Source organism: Cinclus cinclus, chromosome 5, assembly GCF_963662255.1.
Source record: "Cinclus cinclus chromosome 5, bCinCin1.1, whole genome shotgun sequence".
In the NCBI taxonomy this organism is placed as follows: domain Eukaryota; kingdom Metazoa; phylum Chordata; class Aves; order Passeriformes; family Cinclidae; genus Cinclus; species Cinclus cinclus.
In genome coordinates this window covers 25487789-25504354 of record NC_085050.1, presented here as the reverse complement: position 1 = coordinate 25504354, position 16566 = coordinate 25487789, and the positions used below count along the sequence as shown (strand labels likewise).

The 16566-nt window shown below is 37.3% G+C and overlaps 1 protein-coding gene across 1 annotated transcript in view; it reads left to right on the top strand.

Annotated features, from left to right (window-relative positions):
- The window catches only part of CORIN (corin, serine peptidase), a 121405-nt gene that overhangs the window by 25427 nt on the left and 79412 nt on the right, over nucleotides 1-16566 (top strand).

The following is a 16566-nucleotide window of genomic DNA, read 5'->3' as shown; positions in this document are numbered from 1 at the left end:
TTTTATTAATTTCATAGTGAATGTTACTGATTCATCATGTCAGTGGTAGTGAAGGACTCCCTGATACTGCTTTGCTAATTGCTGGAACACAATTGAAATGAATCCATTTCTCTGGAGCTGTGTATCATTTCTTCTTTCTTAATCCCACCAGAGCACAAAGCAAAACTTATTCATACGGCCATAAAGAAAATGTAATGTAAATCACTGATTTATCAGTATTTTCTTCTCCTCCCTAGACTACAGTGACTTCATAGGCCATTTGAATGGTGCAGGCTTTTTGCAGGTTCTATTTGCTAGATGATTTTTCTTATATAGATTTCTTTCTCATTCTCCCCCCTGCACCCCAAACTCAGAATAAATGCATATAAATGCACACTTAATCATATTAGTGGTTCATTCATTTTCTTCTTCTGGCAACTTTGCAAGTTATCATTTTGCCAAGGAACAGCACGAAATCATAATGTGCTACACTAGATATATTTTCATCAGCATATTTGAGATAACTGAAATTCTAGGGAATATAGATGAAATAGTGTAAAGCCCTTTTGCCTTTTCTTATGTTGGAATGAACTCTTTTGAGATGCATATAGCATGCTTATGTAGTATGCAGATATGTGTGTATGGCAGTGATATTTGTCCCTACTACAGTGTTAATGCAGGGAGACCACTACAGTGACTCAGGACAGCCTTAGGTCTGGATTTCTAATCTTTTTGGTATTGTACAGAGAGGCACTTTTAGCAGTTTCCAAGTATGTGTTCTATTCTGGTAAGTGCAGTTCATTCCAACAGCAGTGTGACTACGAGTATATTCGGTAGGCGTCACTACTCGGAATTCTATTGTGGCGTAGTATTTTCTGTGTAAAGAGGAAAGGACAAAAGGTTTTCAAAGACAAATTTGAAATACCACAGATTTCTTAAAAAAACAAAACAAAAAAAAAACCACACCAAAAAATCCCATCCCAAACTGAGATACTTTGCCCAAAAACAAAACAAAAACATCCAGAAATAGTATGTTACTAATCAATAACCTCGCACTGTTTGATTCCACTTTCAAGTGTTTTTTTATCTGCATTCATGGGGACCATGTCTTAATTCTGTGTGTGGATTAAAAACAAACAAACAAACAAACAAACAAACAAACAAACATATTTTAAGTATCCAGAAGAATTTGATCTCATAATAATCCCATGGCTCTCCAAGGCACTAGAAAGCAGGGGATTTCTAGCGATGTCTGCTGCTCACTTCCTTTCTTGTCCTGGCCTTTGTAAATGAACTCCTTATACTTGTCTTTAGTCTCTTTGATCTATTTTTTTCCACTAATCTTGCATCATGGATAGAACCCTAAGGTAACACAGAACATGGTCTGATGTTCACAGGAAGTTCTTATGTATGTGGAGGACAATGAGATAAAACTGGGAGATGAGATATAAATGGGCTTCGAAACAGTGAAACTGGAATATTCTGTTGAAGTAAAAATGATTTTTTTGGGACAAGTAAAACGTAAAGACCACATCGGATTGGTGGTAGTAATCAAATTATTTATCTCTTGCTTAGTGTCTGAATCCAGCTGTGAGCATTAGCACATGCCTGAAGAAGAATAAACTAGGGCTGGCATGCTGAGACACTTGAACACTGTGTGGTAGCAGATTCCAGTGATCTGCAGTGAGTCCTGATGAGCGTTCATTCCTCCTTGCATGAATTGACGTAATCACTTTAGAACCCATGTAAAACTGAGGTTTGAGTTTTTAAAGCATATCTTATAAGGAAATTGAACTCCAAATGAAGTGCGAGGCGGATGTTCCGTCATCATCAATGCACACTAGCAGATCATCCCTCAGTACAAGTTTCATCTGGTTCAAGTGTGGGGAGGTGAATACATTTCTGTTCATTTAGTAAGTATGCATAACTTGGACTTTATGCTAATTTTATGCAGTACAATAAAAGATAAATGATATGTCATATGACATATGACATAGACACTGTCAGTTCAAAGCCAACCAGACAAAATTCTGTGAACACATTTGGACTGGCATTCATGTGGCTGTTAAGTTTTTGGTCTGATACTAGTATCCCTAGTGCTGGATTTGCTTTACTGGTGGACCACAGCTTCAATAAAAGACATTAATAAGAGAGATTACAAATATTGTGACCATATGGTATTCAGTCAAAACTTTAACACAAGTAAGATGTGTTGCTGGAGGGGAATGAAATTTGGCACATATGACATCAATTATTTGAGAAGTCCTTGAGGCAGAAGGAAATTCTTTGGCAGAAATTCTAGCAAAGAATAGATAAGTGGGTAAATAGGAATGAATGATACAATAAAGAAGAGATGAAGTAGTTTATTTCCATTTTACAAGGGGAATTAATGCCTCACAATTCTATTAGAAAGTTCTTTGAAGGAGACAGTGAAAATGCTGGTTAATACAAAATACTTGGCTTTCCAAAATGCTGTTAACAAGAATCTTCAGCAAGAAGTCTTACAGACGCTCTTCTCACAGACTGTGCGTTCATTAAAAGACAGAAGGAATAATAAGAATGAATGGCAGGGCTCCAGAGTGAAGAAGGCTGCTGATGGAGTCTTACAGACAGTGTTTTCTTATCAGGGAAAACAGAAAATAAATAATAACATCTCTGCTAATACAGATTTAGCTGCCTAAAAAAAATAGCTGGGAATCACGTAAATGTTTCATAGTGGGGACAGTGACTGATAAAATGTTTAAATGATTGTACCAATAGATGTGCAAGAATGCTGGAGAGTGAAAAACAATGCAAACTATCAAATACAACAATGCTGGACTTTCAGCTAGCATTGCCACCAAAATAAGGACCTGATGGTTTGCTGCATTCACCAGTCTGTCTCCATGAGAGCCCTTACCATAAACAAAGAACAAAATGGAAAATCTTGCTACATCAGTGTATAACTTCAGAAAAATTACAGTAGAATTGGAAAAGACAAATAGCAGGCAACCAGACCAGTAGAGACATGGAAATGTGGCATGTGGCAATGTTAGATGTGGGGAGGCACTAAATAGAAGGAAGACACTGTTTTGCCTCTTGAAAACAGCTGGATTATGAGTAAGTAATTGTCGTGGATATTCAGTTTGGGGTTTTTTTTTGCTTTTTTTTTTTTTGTTTTTTTTTTTTTTTTTGCCTATCAGGCAGTAAGCTAAAAAAAAACCCTCGTAGAACTTACTGCCACAGGATGATGGGAAGACCAGAAAGTATGGAAATGCTTGGAAAACTTTGTGACTGTGAGAGGTTGGTCTGTTGGGGCTTGTAGAAACAGTAGTACACTGGCAACTTCAGACTTCAGAAGGTTCAAGATTTCTTGTTGACAGAAGTTGTTGTTCCAGTCCTAGGTGGTTATTCCTTATATTTGCCCAATATTATTGGAATTTGTCTTGAATATATTATGCTGGCCCTTACCAAAGGTCAGCTTCTGAGTTAAATGTATCTTGCGTTACCTCTCTATTGGAAAGCAAGTGAAGGAATATGTTTTTCCTATTGAGGGGTTTGAGGTTGTGTGACTTCATATACAAATGTTTTCTGGAGGCATGGGCCATGGTCCTAAGTCATGAGGACAGCTCACTGGAGAGTTTGCTGATAGCAAAGGCATCAGGATGGGAGTCTTAGGTGAATCAATAGCTTCAGTAGTGTTTATTCACAGAATTTAGAATTATACGCAATAATACTCTGTTCATCTGCCAATCAATGTTTAACAGAAAAAAGACCACATATTAAATAGTAACTATTGTAGAGAATAAAGCACCGTTTCCCAAAGAAATATTAATACAATTTAGTGGTACTTTTTTTGTCTTTGAAGTAAAAGCAGACTGCACTTAGGCAGTGAAGTGGGAGATTTGATTCATATGAAGCAGACTCCCTGTTTTGTAATACTGATGATTTGGGGGGACAGACCACAAGTATCAGCATCTGATTTTGTTTCTTCCGCCCGCTCAATGGTATATTTGCATATGTATATTTAATATTATTTCTTTATTTATTTGTTTTGTGCCAAGTCTTGGATCTCCTCTAGCACAGAGTTTAGTAACGCCTCTGCCATTTCGCACAAACAGTTCCAGCGGAGAACTAGAGCGGTGGCCAGATCCTGACGTGAAAAGTAACATGGCAAAGACTGAACTTAAGCCATGCCCGTCCGTGCGTGCATCCCCTCGGCCCCGCAGGCTGTGAGGGGCTTGGGAGGGCCGGCCGCGTCTCACGGCCCGGCCCGGCAGCCTCAGAGGCGCTCCTGCCCCGCGCCGCCGCCAGAGGGCGCCGGGAATGCGGGTCCCGCGCCCCTCGCCTGCTGGAGAGGGGGCTGGAATGGGGCCTGGAATGGGGCTGGAGAGGGGCAGAAGTGGGGCCTGGAATGGGGCCTGGAACGGGGCTGGAGTGGGGCAGAAGTGGGGCCCGGAGCAGGGCAGGAGCAGAGCCGGAGAGGGGCAGGAGCAGGGCGGCGGGCGCTCCCAGAGAGCGAAACATGGTCTCTTGCACAAGTGTGGAGGAAGGTGAACGGTCCCCGAGCCCTAAATGATTGCTTTTAAGAATTAAGTGGGAAAGTGTTCTCATAAAAGCGAATCACTGTATCAGAGTTTCAAAAAGCACAGCGTTTATGTTTTGCTTGCTTGCATCTTTTACTCTCTCTAAGTGCAGAGGAACCTTGGGTCTTTTCACTTTCTAACACAAACTGAGCAGCTTAGTTTCTTTGCAATCCTCCACTCAGCCTGGATGCTACCTTAATTCTATTATCACTTAACTATGTTCAATTTATACATGAAATAAATATCTTTGTCTCTACCCAGCATTTCTTATTATGTATTTGGGGTTCTGCCACTACTAGAATTCTTCTACACAGAATTTTGTGTTCTGCCACTACTGCTACGGAGAGGGTCTGACTCACGTTTCTGTTTGGGAGGAAAAAGCAATATGAAATCCATTGTGCGGGTGGCCGAACACAATATGTCACAAGTAGTGCAGAAACAAGAAATTCCATGTCTCTCTATCCCTGCCTTGTGCTGTTCATACTAAAGACATTTTTTTCTGCTGGAGCTAAGGTATCCGGTAACCACATCCCAAGTCAGTCCACGAGGTTGATTCTCCTTAATCCCAGGTATTTCCAGCAATGATCTAATAAATCATTTTTTTCTTTTAGCTCAATTTGTGTTTAATTACTTATACAAGTTGGAGGAGACTCTGTTGTGTAAGGAGTAATAGCAGCACTTGGACCCATGCTAGATTTTTAGGGTATTCTTTTCCTCAAAAATGAAAAAGAATTCAAGATGTTGTTAAAACGTTATTTTCTCTTGAAGGGAAAATGGTTTTGGTTTTTCAGATTGGTGTAGAAGAATGTAAGCAGTGTCCTAATTATCAGGCCAGGAATTTAGCCACTCATCTGCATCTTTGCCATGCAAATGCAAACATGAATAGACTAATGAGGTAACTATTGATTTTGTTGGTGCTTGAGTCCATGCTCCAGAGTGTTTTCTCTTCCAGCTGTGCTGTCTGTTTTGTTACCTCACTTATACCTACATTTTCTCTCAAAATTAAAGATAGTGAAAAAAGCTGCTGTAAAATTTTGGCAATACAGTTCTCATTTAAAATTGCATAATTTTTTTTCACTACTCAAAATAGTCACTGAAGCCATTCTGCTTTTCTTCCCTATAATAAATTTAAAATTGTACTTGCATTTCACAAGGCAAAATTAGTAAGCTAGAAGAGCAGCATGTGGATTTTCACTAAAATCATTATCAAGAACCTGGTTTTCATCAGTTGTTTCATTGTTGTTTCTTATGATTACATGGGCATAGCTTGGAAAGGAAACCATGAAGTTTATGACATGAAAAATGTATTAGTTGAAATCCAAAATATTCTTAAAAGCCATTACTAACTATATAGAGCAATGTTTAATTACCATTTATAAGGGGAAAAAAATGCTTGCCAGCTTTTATCACCTAGTGTGTTACTGCTGTCGGGTAACTGCAAGTTTGCCAAAAACTTGAGATACTTGTATGAAATTTTAATGATGTTTTTAACATTTTCATACACTTACCTCTAGCTATGCTTGTGATTTCAATTCCTTTTAATAAATCCGTGGCTGATTATTGCAGTTCTTCTGGTTGTAGTTCATCTCTTCAATTTCAGTCTGATGAAACAATGTTCTGTGTGAGATATCTAATAGACTTCAAATATTTTTTAGGATTAATATTGAAGTACTGTGAATAGCTAATACACCCTCCTTGAAGTTCTATGTGTCTTTACTCTTTGGCCTTTCAGTGGTGTGGTTTCCTTTAGAGTGAGAGATTCCCACTTCTACTCAACTTTGGAAATAAAGTCAGCTTTGTTCTAGTTTAAATGACTTGTGCTTCTGGAGTTGTGGATATATGTCCCTTTAAAACTTGAAAGAATGGAAGACTTTCAGCTTTAGCCTGTTGATTCATGATGAGTTTTTACACTTTGTTGCTTGTTTTTTTGAACAGATGTTTGTTATCAAATTGAACCATGAATTGGCCAAGAGGCTAAGCAAGACATCGAATGCTTAGTGAGACTTTCAAGGATGGAACAATGAAGCAAGGCATATCTGAAGATAATTGTTTGAGAATTGCAGGCACTGACTTTGGTTTCAGACTCATCAGCTTGCCTGAAACTATTTAAAAAGTATTTATGTGGCTATTTCAACAAAATACATGATATTAATATAATCCTTTTCTGTTCTATATTGTGATTGATCACTTTGTTTCCAAAGGTACACCTAACATCTGGTAGCAGTATGTGATATTACGATTGCTTAATGTTTATCTGTTTTGTGCTTCTACATGGTCTGTTATGGATTATAACACATTGAATGCAGCCAGGTGTGGGTACAGAGTCATCATAAATATAAAATGGCAAGTTCTAAACCCTTGTTGAAATATTGGAAGGTCAGAGCGTTGATACAACAAAGTGACTTGTTTCACAATCTTGTGAAATTCAAGAACAACATAATGAGTACCATGGTTTGAAATCATTGTAGGGATGTGAATTTGAGAAAGTGATAAACAGCCAAATACAACCAAAGATTAATTTACCTGTTAATCCGTGCACAAAATGTCTTTCTCACCTTTATTAGGACTGCTAATTTTAAAAAATGTACTCTCCAGTGAAATAAAATAGCAAAACTTCTTACCAGAAATTAGAAAATTTTTTTTCACTGGATGGGTAGTGCAGAGCCCATTGCCTACAGTAGCTGTGGGATCCTTTTCCCTGCGTGTTTCCAAGACTCAGATAAAATCGTGGATGACAATGTGCTGGCAGCAATCTCACTTGGAGCAGCAAGTTGGGTGGAGACCTCCACAGGACTCTTTCTACCAATAGTTGTGTGATTCTACAGTATAAAAAATTGAGAAGAACATGCACATTTTGCATGACTGAAAGAAGTTTAACATTAGAGCTGGTTTAATGGTATTTAAAATAATTTAATCCTAATTTTAATGGGGAAACTTGAAATTTCTCTCTAACTGACATAGACAAGTAAACAATGAGCTGTAAGAGAGAGCACTGAAGGAAGCTATTGATATTTATTAGTAATTTATTTTAAAAAAATCTAAATTCACTTTCCATTCTGCAAAAAACAGTTGAAGTACAAGGATTTAAAAATCTCAGTTTGCACAAGCAACTTGCAAGCATCATGTTTCTAAGATTTAAATGCAGTCTGAACTGACATACAGCTGTAAGAAACTTAGTCATGTTAAGCTCTTAAACATTTTCCTTTTACACACTAAAAAAATAGGGTTGTTTTTGACCTCTAATTGCTCAGGATGAGAAAATGTGTCAGAATTCTTCTTTGTTCATGCAAAAAACATGGTGTAACTGGAACATTAAAGAATAACTGCATTAATGTAGCCAGCTAGGCTTGTCTGTGAAAAGAAATGTTCGGACTCTAATGGTAGAAAAATAATTAGGCTTTTACTAAATGTTTTAAAAATGCAATGCTTAAAGAAAATTTCTGTTCTATAAACAGGAGAGTCAGTACCAGTCAGATAAAGAAATGGCCAAGGAAGTTGTATCTCATGTCCTGTAACCCATATTTTGCCAAATAGGCAATCGAATTCAGAAGGTTTAGGGTGTAATATTTCTGGCTAACTCAAACGATCTTTTAGAGACAATGACTATAACAAAACAAGCACATACATACCTCTGAAAAATATTGTTGTGGGAATTTTCCATAGGGAAGAACAATTAATTTGTTAGACTGATCAGCCTTAGCTAATGGGGGCTTGGAAGATCAGCACTGGTTTCTTAAACTTCCCCTGTGAATTTCCACATGGGAAACTGCAGGTTGGAAAGCATGTTTTGTGTGTACTTGCAGTGCTTTGCTTTTCAAGTGAGGTGCTGTGTTTTGCTCTTAGGTTCTAGACAGATTTTGCAGAGAGGGGTTTGCTGTGTTAGTCTTCTCTGAAACTGAGGTGGGTATTGTTATCATTGTGAGATGTACTTGGGAAAAAGAAGCCTAATTTCTTATTAAATAGATAAGAAGAGTGGCTATCCTAGAAAGGTAATTAACCAGAGTGAACTGGACAGCTCAGGCTGTCCATATTTCTATGCTGACCTATTAATAACCTAAACTATTTTAAGTAATTTACAAAGCACTGTGCTTTTATGTTTTGTTTTGAATATAACAGTATTTGTACATAATTAAATGTTGTCAATCAAGCTAGCATTCGTTTTCACTTATTGAAAACATGTTTGTTAGAAAAACCCACAAAAAAACCCAACCAAAAACATCTGGATGCCTTCCTGGTTCCAGTGGAGGCTACCGTTTTTTAATTCTTTCTTTTTAAAAAAGCCTACCAAGAGAGGTAAAGTCATGCACATGTTTCAGAAGAATAGCAAAATCCTATCCAACTTAATGTATCATAGAAAGTAGCCTCTAATGATAGATCTAATTGTAAAATTAATTTCAATATGTGCCTTTTGTTTAATGGTAGGTTCTTAGAAATATGTCTTCAATTTCACTAAATAATTCTGTAATTAGGAAATGACTAATCAAAATACCAGACCTGGAGCACAGCCTGCTTGCAGGGGGGTAAATGTTCAGCCTCAGCTTTGGCTCTTGAGCTTACCTGCTCTCAGCTGTGCCTGCCCAAGGGATTAAAGAAGTATGTGCTTCAGCCAAGAAGAGCAGCATCTGGAAGCAACTTGCTGAGAGAAGTGCTCCAAAAAATGAGGTGACTTGATGAAGTGTCCAGCCTTTTGCAATATTCTTTGGTCAAAAGAATAGCTGAGTTAAAATTTAAGACTTGCTCTGAGCAAGAAGTGTCTGGGGCAGACTGGGTGTGCTGTTCCACTCTAAAGCAGCTTGTATAGATTGCCTTAAAAAAATAGTTATGATAACACTTCACCTCTGATTTAAAATATGGGTTGTATTTCCCTCATGGCCAATCCACTCTCTGTGACCTGGGAGATAATGAATTGTTTTTCTCTCAACTGCAGATGGTCAGTAGCCTTACCAACTCTCCCTTCGGTACCTGTGGAGCACAAGGGGGAGTTGACAATCACTCATTCCTTTCAAATTGTACAATTCATTAGCTGAATGAAATTTAATGCAGAGCAGTTGTTCTCAGCTAGTTCTGGTGCCCGACTTGTGTTCCAGATCCATGCATGGGATTTGCTGCTCAAAAGTTTGTTTTCCTCTTCCCTACATAAGCTATTATGAGTCAGATGGGCTTCATTTAAAGGGTGGTGCTACTGAGAAGGTGTCCCCATTCTTTCCCTTTGCTCTGAACCAAAGAGTGCTGCATGCTTTTATGCCATTTGTTTGCTCAGTGAGCTGACTCAGCTCTTAACACTGGCTAAGTTAGCTCTTGGGTGGTTTGGCACAGGAGTTGATTCAAAGAAAATGGCAAGCACACATGGTTGAAAGGAAGAAAGAAGTATTGCGCCATTGCATCAGTTCCATTGTCTTGTGAAATGTTTTCCTGACTGTGTCAGTTGACTTAAGAGAAGTCATGACCTTCTGTTAGAAACTTACTCGGGAAGTATCTTGCTTGTATCTTTAGATTACCATCACTGTTACTGAACCCTCAGGAGACAGACAGTTTGTTAGATGTCTACCCACATGTAAATGTAACAAACTTCCTACTGCTTGTCTTCAGATTATGTCTTTGTGCTGTATTAAAGCTGTATTAAATGCACTCCTCTTAAGCCTTTCTTTAGGGATCATTACACATTTCATGTGTAAATTGCTTCTGATAATTTCCCGAAGTCTACAGGATCATTTATGCCCATTGTCACCTAAAATAAAAGCTATTAGAACTTTCATTCTTAATCCATGTTTCCATTTTTCAGTATGCTGTATAGAATCTCTGTTCTAGCAGATGAGAAATGTTTATTTTTCACAGCTAGTATAGGGGCTTCTTTTTACATTGTTTTCCATCCCTTCATTATTTTTACATTTGGGTAATGGTGGTATTGCTGTTTGCACACCCTTTTGCTTTTGTATTGTCTACAGACACAGTATTTACTGAAAGTTTATTTGCTGTGGTAGCCTTCTTGGAAGAGAAGTACTGGTCAACCTTCAAGGATATTTTGATCTCATCAAAGAGGCTATTAGAAATAGGAACTTTGTTATTTACAGTTGTTTGTAATATTGTGCTTTTATACCAGAGTATGGAGTTAATTTGTCTTTTCCTTCACTTTGTCAGTGATTAATGGGTGCTTTTAGGTATGAGCTCTCTATGTTCATGGTACAACTAAATAGCTTGCCAGTTACAAAGGAAATGAGAAGTGTCATGGAAGTGGTGATTCTGTCACCAGTGGGTTTATTTTGGGGAAAGTTACAAATTTTGATAGTGATAGAGCAACTCCTTATCATTTTAGTGGTTTTTTTTGTTTTGTTTTGTTTTGTTTTTTTTTTAAACAGCTGATATGTATGGGAGACAGCAACAAAGCAAACACTGGTCTCTTGATTTCTTTGGCAATTAACTGTGTGATAGTAGTTGGAATCAGTTTAGAGAAAGATAGCTGTAGAATAATTTACTTTTCAGTAAGTTGTCATCTTTGAAAATTAGAGATTAATTTTAATCTTGAAACTAAAGTTTTTTATGCTATTTTTAGAAGGTGAATATATAATAAAGGAATGATTTAGTTCTGTAAGAGGACCTATGCTTTAGCTGTAAGACAATGAAACATATTGCCTGATGTACATCAGTAAAGAAACCTTAAGAAATAAATGCTTTTGAGTAATGTGATTTGCATTTTATAGGCTTCTTACTGACTACAACTCCTTTTTTTGTTCATGGTTTTATTATTTAAGTTACTCCTATGCAGTTATCATTCAATACTTATTTAAAAGAGTTGCAGAAGTGAATTGTGTCTATTATTCTAGAAGTAGTTTTGAGCTAATCAGAGGCAGTTGACATGTATTTTATGCGTGATGTTCCTTTTTAAATATCAGTTTGAGTGGAAGTTTAAAATACTGTTTTGATTTTGTGCAAATGTACCTGAATAAATACTGAAGGAATATGTGCAATTGAAGAGAATCCTAGTAGGAACCAGAGATGAGTAGACATTCAGCTCTTATTCATTCATTGTGTTACTTTGATTTCTTTCACTCCACTTGCCTTGTCACGAGGAATTTGGAGCCTTCTCCACTGACAGATGTCTCTTTAGCAAATTTTGTATTTTTCCAGTGTTATGGTGACAATGTGTCTTGGTTCACATTAAATCACACAAACAAAGACGTCGAGAGAGTGACATATTTAAAAAGGAAAGGCAACTATTTAGAACAACACTTGAGCATATGCTGACTTCATTCCTATTCAGACAGTGCTTCAGCACATGCTTAAAAGATGCTCTCAGTAAAGAAAAGATGTCTAGCCTCAGGATTGAAATTCAAAATAAGCCAAAGTTCTAACTTTGAAAAAGTCATTTGGCATGTACGTCCCCTGCTGATTTGAATAGAGTCTGCTGGTGCTCTGAAATTCTGAAAAAAAATTGTCCATGTAGTTTATAGCTAATTTATATCCCTACATGCAAGGATATGAAGAGTTTTAAGCAGTTTCTTCTATCAGAATCTTGAGAACAGTGCTAAACTTAAGAATTCCCTTAATTACCCATGGTCTGACAGAGAGGTTCTGCAACTTTTCACAAACCTCTGACCTCTGATTCAAGGCATCCAACTAATGCCTGCTAAAATAGTGTACTTCTAGTGAGATAGATGCCTTTTAGAACTGGATGTTTCATTTTGGATATTCAATGAGAGATGTTAAATCTTGGTATAGCAGTCTCAAATATTCAAAATAGTGATTCAAAATATGTAGGAAAATAAAGTTAAAAACAATCTTTGTAATGTTTTCTTTAATATCTATAATTTTAACTGCATATAAAGCACGTGTCACATTTAGATAGACTGAATTTGGTAGGATGACAAGGCAGTCTGATTAAAACAGGTGTTTAATTAGTTATTTAGATAAAGATACATTTGCATTATTTGTGTTCTAAGTGTTTCAGCATTCCATGATGGGAAAAAAAATGGAACTGAGGGTCAAAATGACATAAAAGTGTAATGGTTCTTTAAAACTAAGATACTAGTCAAAAAAAGCACACCCAGTCGCTATAAATTTTAAAATAGGCTGAAATTATATATATCTGAATAGCTTACAGCATCATAAGTATTTTTAAAATTCTTGTGTAAATAATTTTCAGAAGTCTTACCTAAACTATAAACCATTAAGTGCTGAAAAGTTGGATAAAATCCAAGTAGCAGAAATTAACAAAGAATCACAAGCAACGTGGGATGTGTAGGAGATTAAATTGCACTCATGATTGAAAGGTAATATGCACTTATTGTATGTAATAATTGTTAGATCATGTTTGAGATCTTGGGTCGAGGAGAAAGTATACAAATGGGTATATAAAAGCTCTATCTGAAAATAAGAGCTTCATTAACAATACAAGGTTATAGAAATTAGAGGATGAAGTTGACATTGCAATACAGAAAGTGAAAGGATGGTAAAGGTGGAATATAAAAGGAAATATAATGACATGGAAGGTTATGTTGTATAAACAGTAATGTCCACTGTGTCCAGTATAAGAGAGTTTCTGGGGAGGAGACAGCAGGGGTCCCCAGTAGATGGGAAGAATCATTCAGACACTGAAGAGCTTGAAATTGTCAAAGGAATTAAATGCTTTCATTGTCTCACTGTTTACAATGGCAAATTCAGGAGAGATGTCTAAAATACAAGTATTTTTAGGAGTCTTGAAGGGGAAATATTAAAGGAAAGCAGAAAAAGAAAAAAATAAAGATAAAAAAAAAGATCTTTAACTATCTGATTTAAAAACAAAGCCAGTCGAGCTGCATCTAAACTGAAATTATGAAAAAAAATGTGACTTATATTGACTTGTATATTTTGAGTAGTATGGCCAAACTCTCTGTGATATTTCTTTATTGACTTTTAACTGTGATTCAAAATATGTCCTGACACCAACAGCTGCGGATTAACCAAGAGAGTGCTATTTAGAGGAATTGAGAGGTTTAGACTGGGAGAAATAGTACAAATGATACAGAGATGTTCATCAGGCTTGAAAAAAATTGAAATCTAGATTTTTTTAAAGCTGTTTCCTTCCACAGCTTAATTTAGGTTTTCTGTCCATGTAAAACTTTCTTCTGGTTTATACTCTTATATAGTCAATATAACCTGACACTGAGACCCATGAGAACTTGATGCTGTAGTGGGAACTATCCAAATGATCTTAATCTGTTAATGCATCTTTGATGTGTCATTGTCTTTTCCTTGCTTCTATCTAGCTTTCCATGCAGAAAGATGACTATAATTTCCCCTTCTCTCAGGCTACCTCTCCCCACCCACATCACTGAATTTTTTCCATGTGACTCTGAGTCCGATGTCTCTATTTAAGTTATGCTTGGTTGGCATGGAGTTTATCTTCTCTGCCATGGCCACCTCCATGCAGTGAGAAGCACATAAAAATTATCCAAATCTGATGTGGAAAAGTGGGATCTAGGCTAGCTAAGTGAAGTATTTAAAGAGATGGTACAGCAATGCATGAGTTGAAACTAACTTTGTAGAATTGTTTCAGTTCTCATTTGTGTCTCAAAAAGTGTTCTCAATTATATGTTCATACTACTTGAGTTTGGAAAAAAGGGCATTTTTTATTAGACTGTGGTGGATTGCTCTTTATGGGCTGCCAGATACCTACCCAGTTTCTCTCTCACTCCATGCCCTCCACAGGACAGTGGGAGGCAGGAAACAAGATGTAAAATGTCTTAGGTTAAATGAGAGGCTGAGAGATCACTTATCAAGTGCTATCAGGTGCAAGACAGACCTGGGAAAAAATATTTGAATATAGTGCCAATTAAAACCAGAACTTGATGGTGAGAAAAAAAATCATAAGGACTAAAACACTTTCCCTCATCCTGCCCTTCTTCCACCAGCTCAGCTTCACTTCTTCATTTCCAGCTCCTCTACTTTCCTCATCCCCTCTACTTCCTCCCTGCTGTGAGTGGCAGAGGAGGATGGGGAATGGGGTTGTCTCCATGTCTGGGCATCAGTCCATGTGAGCTGCACTCTGCTGCTATTCCCTCGTCACAATTTTCCCTGCATCAGTTCTGGATCTCTGCATGGTCTTCAGTCCTTCCAGAACAGATCCTGTGTGGGCCCTCTGGATGAGTTGCAGTTCCTCAGGATAAGAGTTTTTCAGCACTGGTCCTTCCTAGGCTGTAGTTCCTTCAGGACATGGCCACCTGTTCTGGCGTGGAGCCCTCAACAAGCTGCAGAGTGGATAACTGCTCCATCCCAGGTCTCTTCCATGAGGAAATTTCTGCTGTGATGCCTGAAGTGCCTTTCCCCCTTCTTCTCTCACCTCAGTGTTACAGGATTATTTATCACATTTCTGTTTTCCTCTCTCAGTCCCCTGTGTAGGATTTTGCTCTCCCATCACTGCTGCCCTCATGGCTGAGCACTCAGCTGTGCCCAGGCAAGTTTTACACTAAATCATCTAAGAGGAAGCAAAACCCAGAGAAATAAAGTGACAGAAATTATATTTTTATAATTTTATTTTAGTTATAAATAAATAAAATAAATTACAACTGTGGGAGACAAAACAGGAGTTAATACAGAGAAATCTTTTGGCTGGAGGGTGATATGTTTCAACCACTGCTATAACCATCAAGGCCACAAGATCCTTGTAAGCCATTACCATCTATTGGCTAAATTTTCCTTTGACAGAAATGCTAACAGTACTTTATTCTCTCTGTATCAGGTGTTGTAATTAAAAATATCCATTCCTTCAGATGTTATTTTTCTTGTGGTGTTACAAGTTTTGAGTATGACATCCCTACTACTTTGATTTTGTTGGTCTACTACCAGAGAATTAGTTTCTTACATTTTTTAAGATCTGTTGTCCTGAACAAGTGTATTTTAAGTGTATTTTTCCAAGGGTCTAAAGAGTATATAAATTGTGCTCTTTCTACTAGTTGAAAGGGTGGGGGTTTCCTTCAGAATGTCTATGTATCCTTTTTATTTTCTTCGGTGGTGTAACGGGAGTATGAGCTGTTCTGTAAGGAGTAGTTGATGCTTTCTCTTTAATGTGTCCGGGAAGAGAACAAATAGGAGTGTTGAAAAAATGACAGGAAGAAACTGAGAATGTGTTTAGAAGGGAAGAGTCACCCAGCATACAGATTCAGCAGCCAAATTACCCATTGTGTCAGGAAAGGCAGGCTGCTGTGAGTTGTGCAAATAGAATTTTCAAGTTAGCATTTGTGAGAAAAAGTTGCAGACACTATGTTTTAGCTGTGAAATGATTGATTTGAAACTCACAATACTTAAAATAAAGAGAAAACAGTTTGTAGGTTTCCCTGCTGTGTGGATTCCAAAGGATAGATCCTAAGAAAATTCTGGAGAAAGTATCTGAAATGCTGTATGAGATATTCAGTCCCAAGTGGACTGTACATTGGAAAATTAATAGCTGGAGAGAGGCCAAGAACATCTGTCCATCTTCTGTTTTGATTGAAATAAAAAATGTACCAAGATGTCATAGTACATGAAAAGAAGTAATAGTAAATTAAAATTGTTGAAGACAGTAATGAGTTTTGGAAAAAGTATTTGCTGGAAAAATCAGATGCTGGGTGGGAACACTGTAGTGGAGCAAAATTCCATGACGAAGCAGATACTTATCAACAGGACAGAGGACCTAAAAAAGGCATTGCACAGGTTCATATGTCTCACACAGGAAATTGTGAAATCAAGGAAAGCGACAACATTTTTTTAAGGTCAGGGGAATATGGCAATTTGGGATTGGAAAAAAATTGATGTGCTGTAGGTCATTCCCATATCAAAAAACCTGCAAAATGCTGCCATAGGCAAGTTAGACTGGATGAGTTCACTTTTGTTGTGCTTCTTTTATTTGGATTCTTAGAAATTTTCAAGACATTTTAGGATTAAAGATAAGATTTCATTCTTTGTTGGTAGAAGTTTTGCAATGGAAGAGCCAGGTGAATATTGCATTTTTTCCTTGGATTTATGGAGGCTTTACCAGTGAAATTACAGACTGCAGCTGTGCAGTTAGTGC